This window comes from Oreochromis niloticus, unplaced genomic scaffold (assembly GCF_001858045.2).
Source record: "Oreochromis niloticus isolate F11D_XX unplaced genomic scaffold, O_niloticus_UMD_NMBU tig00007852_pilon, whole genome shotgun sequence".
Taxonomy (NCBI): domain Eukaryota; kingdom Metazoa; phylum Chordata; class Actinopteri; order Cichliformes; family Cichlidae; genus Oreochromis; species Oreochromis niloticus.
Window position 1 is genome coordinate 1 of NW_020328806.1, and position 9,404 is coordinate 9,404.

At 40.8% G+C, this 9,404-nt stretch overlaps 1 long non-coding RNA gene across 1 annotated transcript; it reads left to right on the forward strand.

Moving 5' to 3' along the window:
* The first annotated feature begins 4,247 nt into the window (after positions 1-4,247).
* Positions 4,248-6,223, forward strand: LOC109198739 (uncharacterized). Its single transcript, XR_002059378.2, has 3 exons — positions 4,248-4,556; positions 5,678-5,767; positions 6,147-6,223. It is a non-coding gene; the product is annotated as an uncharacterized LOC109198739 (long non-coding RNA).
* The last annotated feature ends 3,181 nt before the right edge of the window (positions 6,224-9,404 follow it).

Below are 9,404 nucleotides of genomic sequence, written 5' to 3' on the forward strand. Positions count from 1 at the left end.
TTTAGCATTGCACCCGCCCAAAAAATAGACTGTTGGCTTCTTCTCTGTTCCTAAACTGAAGCCATGGCTTTCCTGTGCAGTTCCAACTGGACAGAACACATTAGATGAAGCCAGACAAGTCAAACTGTCCCCAAGCATGTATTTTATACACGGCTGTTCTCTGCAGATACACGGTTTGCAACTGACCAAAGCTACCTATTCTTTGCACAGTTTGTAACAAAACACACATGGCTACAACAGCATGTCCATCCAATTGCGCAAAGGTAAGGCAATCACCAAGATGGACGTAGAATTTGTAACAGAATGCTTCAAAATAAAGACGAAGTGGAGAGACTGATAAATAACAAAGATGCAACACGCTTCATGAAACTCTGAGAGGTACTCCAGCCTATTGGGAGAAGGCACTGAAAGATCTGCATGCTATGGTCAGACAGTTAGGAAAGCCGACTTTTTCCTGACATTTTCAGCTGCTGAAATGAGATGGCCTGAGGTTGTTGAGGTCATAAAAACTCAACAAGGTGAACAAGTGGATTTCACAACTTGACTGGAACAAAAGTGTAAATTCTCCGAAGCAACCCTGTGACTGTGATGCGATTGTTTGAAAAAAGAGTCGATGCACTAATGACAACACTGATCCTGTCCCCAGCACAGCCCATCGGTGAAGTAGAAGATTACTTTATCGAGTGAGTTTCAGGCCAGAGGTAGCCCTCATATCCATTTACTGGTTTGGGTCAAAGATGCACCTAATTGGAAGCGACCTTGAAGACCACGTGTACAAATTATTGACAAGTACATAACATGTAAGATGCCTGACCAAAATGCCGATCCTGAACTTCACAAAATTGTGTCTGAGGTTCAAGTCCACAGCAGAAATCACTCCAGATCCTGTAAAAAAGGTAATGTGTCATGTAGGTTTGGGTTCCCCAAACTACCGTAGACCAAACAATGATCACTTCCCAAGCCCAGATGATGACGATGATCACAATGATAAGCAGCATAGCACAAGTAAGGAGAAAGGCACAAATGAAAAACAAAAGCAAAAAAACAGACGAATGGCTCTCGCAAAAAAACAGAAAGAGGCCAAAGAAAAACTCCAGCCATTGAGAGATTTGCTCTGTGACCCAAATTCCTCGTTTGAAGACTTGTCTGAGCTGCTTCACAAATGCAATTAACTTATGAACAATACTTGATTGTGTCTTCAATTTAAGCAATGGCCATGTCATCCTCTTAAAGCGTGAACCTAATGACTGCTGGGTGAATGCATACAATGCAGATCTGCTGAGGCCTGGAATGCCAACATGGACATCCAATATGTCATTGATGACTACAGCTGCCTGATGTACATGATGTCTTATGTCTCTAAACCCGAATTTGAGATGACACAATTTCTTAATGGAGTCATCCAGGAGGTAAAAAGTCCAATGTCAATGAAAGAGATGAAATGAAACAGATAATGCAGGCATATGCTAAACACAGAGAAGTCAGTGCCCAAGAATCCGTGGCAAGGACATGCAGCCTGCCACTAAAAAAGTGTTCACGCAGTGTGGTGTTCATACAGACTGATGATGATGCCCTGAAAATGAGTCTCCCGATGAGCAGGTTGCAGAGCATGGCACCAGATGATGAAAATGTGTGGATGTCTGGATTGCCAGAAAAATATGCAAACAGACCCAGAACACCTGAGTTTGAAAGAATGTGTTTGGCTGAATTTGCTTCAGAGTACAGGATTCTCTACAGCCGTCAAACAGAGTCAAAAAATGCCATCCCTCTTTTGAATAACATGGGTTATATTCAAAAGAGAACAAGAGGGAAACCTGCAATAATCAGATATCCTCGTTCTCAGAAAAGAAACAACCAGAGAAGTTTTATAGCAGACTACTAAAACTTTATTTTCCACATCGATCAAATGATGACCTTAAAAACACAAAACCCCACATCCGAACAGTTCTACAAAAGTGGACGAAAACATGGTTTTGCAGTACGGCCAATTGTTACCTTTAACAAAAAGCGTTATGAAAGCCATGGCAAAACAATGGAAAGGGCATTGGAACAGATTGAACAACAAGGCCCACTTATCAATGCATGGAACACCTTTGCACCTGAGGTTGAAGTAGATCGTTTAGAGTGTGTGGCCAACGACAATCCAGACATGACACTGACGAAAATGAAATGGACATGTTCCAGACTACCAAGTCAGTGGTAGCAGCAGTGGAGCCATGCCAGCAATCATAGCACCAAAGCTGAGCCAGACTTTGTCAGAAAAATGTACCAAAGTCTGAATGAAACTCAAGCATCATATTCTACGCAGTGCGTGAGTGGTGTTTCAAACTTGTGTGGGGTCACTGTCTGAGCAGTTCTTTTATTTTGTCTCTGGAGGAGCTGGCTGTGGAAAATCACATGTTATCAAGTGCATATATGAGGAGGCAACAAAGATTTGCACCAACTCCCAGATTCCGTGACCAAGCAGACATATCCTACCTGCAGTCCTGCTGGCTGCATTTACTGGGACTGCAGCTTTTAACATATCTGGGAAACACTGCATCTCTGCTAAAGCTGCCAAAATCTTTAAACCGCCGTATCAGGGACTGGGGAATGCACTGGATGAAGTGAGAGCTTCACTTTCAAATGCAGAGATTCTGGTCATTGATGAGATATCTATGGTTTCTAAAGACCTTTTTGCCTACATCCACTGGAGACTTCAGCAGATCAAGGAACAAGAAGCCTTTTGGTGGGATGTCTATCCTTGCAGTAGGAGACTTTTACCAGCTGCACCCTTGGAAAAGCCAAACCACTTGTGTGTACGAGGACAATGTCCTTGATCTCTGGAAAGACTATTTCCACATGGTCAACCTGACAGAATCATGCGACAGAAAGATGATCATTCTTTGCTGAAGTTCTGAACAGGATAAGAGTAAAGCAAAAAACAGATTCTCTTGAAGCCAATGATAAAGCCTTGCTCACACAGGCTATCATGACATAAAAGACTGTCCATCTATGTATTACACATTTATGCTACAAACAAAGAGTGGACAACACAATTCAGCAACTGTAACTGCTCTTCATTCTGATATCATAAATATTCAGGCGAAGACTACAGAAAAGACCCACGAACGGGTGAGATGGTCCTGCTGGCAGATATGATGAAGGCAACAAAGAGATTTACCTGATAACATACAAGCTGCACCTGGAGTGCGTGTTATGATTATTAGAATTTGGATGTTGAAGATGGGCTTGTTAATGACATTTGGAACAATCACGAACATTGTGACAACCACACAGGATGGACGAAAAACTGTGAATCTCATTGGACTTACGCTGGACAATCAAAATTCTGGGCAAAAATTTCGCAGAAAAATACAAGGATCTCAGACAACCTGGTATATATTGAGAAATGTGAAGAATCTACAAGTAAAAATGGAGTTCTTCGCAGGCATTTCCAATGAAGTTGGCCTTGCATGTACAGCTCACAAAGTACAAGGCATGACATGGAGTCAGCAGTAGTATGTTTGAAGGTGTTTGAACCTGGAATGGCCTATGTTGCACTCAGCCGCACAACTCACTTAAAGGATCTACATCACAGACTTGATGAAAGGAAAATCTATGCTGATCCTGCCATCACAGATGCACTCAAAAATATGAGACATGCATCATTTGAGAATGCAGACCACTGTTGCAATTCTTAAAATCAGTTGTTCCCACAGTCCCACGATGACAATTATCCATCACAATGCACAAGGTCCCAACTACATGGAGGACATGAGATGCCACCATGAACTCAGCCTTGCTGATGTTTTATGCATACAGAAACTCACTTGTCTGGATCATCAGTTTCTCCCGCTCCAGCTCGAACAGTACAACATGGCCACACGCAACAGACACGTCTCTTACACAAACCATACAGACATGGCAAGGTAAATGGCGGTGGAGTTGCAATGTACTACAAAACAGTTCTTACAGCAGAGTCTCGAAAATACCTGCAAAATGTGACTGACCTTGAATTTGTTGTTATCAAGGTTGAATCGCCAGTCACAGCTTTGATAGCAACTGTATACAGGCACCAAATTACAGCCACGTGAGGTTTTACACAAATGCAATGTCTTTGGACTCATTGGAAATGATGAATTGCCAACCAATATTGTTTGTGGAGACTTCAATGAGGACTTATGAGCAGAGGAAAAAACCCATCCAAGAACTGTTTCAGTCAAGAGGATATGCACAACTTATTACTGCTGCAACTACCGAAAACACACATTGATTGATCACTTTACATATCACAGCCATACGCCTGCCTCCAATCAGGTGTTCTGAATACATATCACAGTTATCACAACCCCATTTATTGTGTAATTCACTAACACAAAATGACTGCAAGGTTGTGAGGGATATGGACTTGCCAAGTGATCTTAGTGTCTTTGCAACTGAGCACACTCTACACCAACAAGGACAGCTCACCAGTGGGAGCTGATACATAAGACTGCTCTCATCCATTGAAGAGCTGACCAGAAACGTGAACAGAGAGACTGCAACTGCACCTGATGGGATCCCTGCCATAACAGGTAATTGTATTTTTGTTTCTTACTTTATATTGTAACATTTGATATTGTTTGAAACAAACTATAATCTCATCCATTAATTAAGTCATCCATTCATTCATAACTCTCAGATGTGTTCTGTCCAGTGAAGGCAGTAGAGAAGCCTACACTGATCTTGAAACTGTGCCACGCTAGTAGAGACCGGCTACAAGGATGGCAGGTATAGTGAAATTAAAATGCACCTTTTGGTTCAACAGGTTTATATACAGTCAAGTGATCAAAAGACACCAGTATTAAACCCATTTAAACCAACTACATGCTTGATTGGAACTGTATACAGGCCACCAATTACAGCCACGTGTGGTTCTTACCTTAAATAGCAACTTACCCCATCCAAAGACACCAGTATTAAGCAAATTTCTTTTTTTACTACCTTTTTAGTATAGTTTTGGGTCATTTAGTTCTAAAGTTAGATTTGTTTTCCAATTATTTTTTAGAACTTCATTACTTGCCATTTCGCTAACTGAAGAGCTGCGCTTGTGATGTCTCTTGTTTTATTGTTTTAAATTGTGTTTTCCTTTTATCTGTTTCTAGCTGTTTTCGCAAGTCAGCCAACCACTTGCTTCCAAATGACCTTATCCAGAAGTATCCGTGAGTGCCTCATCAACAGAAACTAAAGTGGAGACCTACCTCTCAGAGAAAAACGCACACATAAGAAAAGCCGACCCACTTCAGTACTGGAAGAACATCCTAATCTGTTTCCCTCTATGGCTGCTGTTGCGATCCCAGTGTGCCCCTGTAGCTCTGTGGACAGTTTTGGATTTGTTTACATCTCACCAACCGCTCACGGCAGATGGCTGCACCTCTCTAAGCCTGGTTCTGCCGGAGGTTTCTTCCTGTTAAAAGGGAGTTTTTCTGACACACTCTACACCAACAAGGACAGCTACCAGTGGGATCTGATAGATAAGACTGCTGATTGCTCTCATCCATTGAAGAGCTGACCAGAAACGTGAACAGAAAGACTGCACCTGATGGATCCCTGCCATAACAGGTCATTTGTATTTTTTTGTTCTTACTTTATATTCTTGAAACAAACTATAATCTCATCCATTCATTAAGTCATCCATTCATTCATAACTCCTCAGATGTGTTCTGTCCAGTGAAGGCAGTGGAGAAGCCCTACACTGATCTTGAAACTGTGCACGCTAGTAGAGACCGGCTACAAGGATGGGCAGGTATAGTGAAATTAAAATGCACCTTTTGTTCAACAGGTTTATATATACAGTCAAGTGATCAAAAGACACCAGTATTAAACCCATTTAAACCAACTACATGCTTGGATTGGAACTGTATACAGCCACCAAATTACAGCCACGTGTGTTTTTACCTCGCATGGCGACTTACTCATCAGAAGACACCAGTATTAAGCCAATTTCTTTTTTTTTTACTTCATTTTTAATTTAGTTTTGGGTCATTTAGTTCTAAAGTTAGATTTGTTTTCCCAATTATTTTTTAGAACTTCATTACTTGCCAGTTTGCTAACTGAAGAGCTGCGCTTTGTGATGTCTCTTGTTTTATTGTTTTAAATTGTGTTTTCCTTTTATCTGTTTCTAGCTGTTTTCGCAAAGTCAGCCAACCACTTGCTTCCAAATGACCCTTATCCAGAAGTATCCGTGAGTGCCTCATCAACAGAAACTAAAGTGGAGACCTACTCTCAGAGAAAACGCACACATAAGAAAAGCCGACCCACTTCAGTACTGGGAAGAACATCCTAATCGGTTTCCCTCTATGGCTGCTGTTGCGATCCCAGTGTGCCCCTGTAGCTCTGTGGACAGTTTTGGATTTGTTTACATCTCACCCCAACCGGTCGCGGCAGGTGCCGCCCTCCTGAGCCTGGTTCTGCCGGAGGTTTCTTCCTGTCAAAAGGGAGTTTTTCCTTCCACTGTCGCCAAAGTGCTTGCTCATAGGGGTCATATGATTGTTGGGTTTATCTATATACATTATGCTTGTATGCTTTTCATTTATACTTTTGCCTTACTCTTCAGTTCATAATAAAGTTACTTGAATGGTTTCCTTTCCTTTTTATTTTATATTGCTTTGCTATTTACCACAATCTAAATATCATGTTAAATGTCATACATTATTGTAAATGGTATCTGTACAAAATATTGTTTGAATAACATGATACATTTATTAGTCCACAACGGGAATTTCATAATTTGCATGTGGTATTTTCCCCTTTGACATTAAAATACTTTGAAATACAAATTGAATACCGCTTAATGGACATCTTTTTTCTACCACTTTAAACGACTCAAAACTGTAAAATCTAAATTGTAACTTCTCTTGAACACCTGACACTGAAGCATAATTTATTTCTTTTATATCTATTAACTTATTTTGTAATCATGTAACTGGAGCATCTTTCTCTCATCTCTGTATGCCGCATATAACAGAGATCACAATACAGCTTACTTTGCTTTAAGTTGAAATCAGCTGTATTCCATTTCCCTCCTTCTTGTGGTATAAAAAGCAAACTAGCTCATGTTGCATCTTGCTCCCTCTGGTGTTATAAATGGCAACCGGCACTAATTGAACCACATTAAAGGAAAACTACACTCATTGGCAGTAGCATAGGCACACATAAAATTTCTTCTGAAATTTTCGCTTTCTAGTTATTATTATTATTATTCTCCAGTTTCCGCCTGAAATTTTGCAGCGAATCTCGCCTCGCAGTTTTGAGACAAGCTTCATATATGTTACTCATTTTGTGCGGCCGGATCTGGAATGGTGTGCTATGACTTTTGGTGTTTATGAATTTTATAGTTTTTTAAATATTAATATTTTAGTGAAAATTTTCCCGCGCTCCTCTGCCAAACAGTTTTGACATTAGGTTACATATGTTAGATCATTTTGTGCGGCTGGAGCTGGACTATTATGTTATGACTTTTGGTGTTATAACTTTTATAGTTTTTTAAATATTAATATTTTAGTGCAAATTTAGGCCAATTCAGCTTTTGGCGCCAAATAAACAGACTTCATTTGTGGTGTCTTGGCTCTCTCTAGTGGTATGCCGGGAGTGGTACAGCCTGTGTACCCTTATTTGGATTACCGTAATGATGACAATTTCAACGGTGCGCACAGCGTCGCTGCTTCAGGAGCCCTTGGAATTTTTAAGGTTGCGCAAATCATTCAAAGTTACGGTAATGCTTGGTGGAAACTCAATATCCACAATTCATAGCACGCCTCTACAGAGTGAACAATGGCGGCCACCACTTCGTTTTATATGTCTTTTATTCGTGTTTCTAGGTCACAAAATAAGCTTTTAAGATATTTTCAGGCGAGAATGTAGGTGTGTAAACTTCAAATATCTGCTTGTTTTATCAAGACATCCATATTTAGCGACAGTGCTCTGACTACGTCGGTCCTGCTGACAGCTAGCCGGCTACCTAGCTGGCTACCTAGCTAGCTGCCGCACTTGGCTGCAAATGGATAGCGAGGGGACTCTCTCTGTCGTTTCACCTCCTGGTCTCTCGCAAATGCTCGCATAGAATCGGAGTTACAGCTGGATGTGGAAAAAATAACTGAGTTGTTTGGTGGTGGAGCTACAACAGAGGGCAGCTACCCACCGGTGTGTGACAGAAAGGACATGCCGCCAACGAGACATATGAGGCGGGCAGGCGATTGCTAACGCGGTGGTCAATCATGGATCAGGGAAAGCGAAGGCAGGAGCGTGAGGTGAACTGAATTTCAGGTAAGAAGTTATGAACTGCACTCTATTTGGGTCAGATATAAACAGAGTTTAGGTGTAGTTTATTTTCGTTGTGCTGACTTTTTACAATCGTACTGCGTGCTAGCTAGCACGACGGGAGTTTATATACAGCTGTGTGCGCGCTAAGTTACTGACGTTGGACTTTATTTTATTCATAATGGTTAGTTCGTAGAGTTGCCGTACAAACGGAATCGTGCCACATTCAGAGAAATATTACGATTTATTCTGTCGTTACGAAGCCTCCCTGTCATTCTCTCGCCTGTTGAAACTTCAGTCATGAAACTGATCAATGATCGGCTTTTCTCTCTTGTTTGTTTATCGCGCTAAACAACAGCAGCACGTTAAGCTTGATCAGCTGTTGTTAGAATTCATTTGCTTTTAATTTCTAGTATCAGCTGATGTTTGCTGCAGCCACAGCTGTAAAAACGGCTGTTCCAAACCAGATATCCTTACTGAATCATCAGAGCTGAACAGGTGATGGAGAAACAGGTTTACCCTTAGGTGACATGAATGAGTTGAAGGGAAGTTATGAACTGTTTCTGAGAGACAAACACCAAGCTCATTTTTTTGTGTAGCTGACAGCTGGTAACTGTGCAGGGGCGGATCTAGCAAAGCTTTTGCCAAGGGGCCAGGTAGGGAATTAACAGAGAAAGGTGGACACAAAGATATACTTTTCTTTCTTACTCTCATACAGGGAGTGCAGAATTATTAGGCAAGTTGTATTTTGAGGAATAATTTTATTATTGAACAACAACCATGTTCTCAATGAACCCCAAAAACTCATTAATATCAAAGCTGAATGTTTTTGGAAGTAGTTTATAGTTTTAGCTATTTTAGGGGGATATCTGTGTGTGCAGGTGACACTTCCTGTGCATAATTATTAGGCAACTTAACAAAAACAATATATACCCATTTCAATTATTTATTTTTACCAGTGAAACCAATATAACATCTCCACATTCACAAATATACATTTCTGACATTCAAAAACAAAACAAAACAAATCGGCGACCAATATAACCACCTTTCTTTGCAAGGACGCTCAAAGCCTGCCATCCATGGATTCTGTCAGTGTTTTGATCTGTTCACCATCAACATTG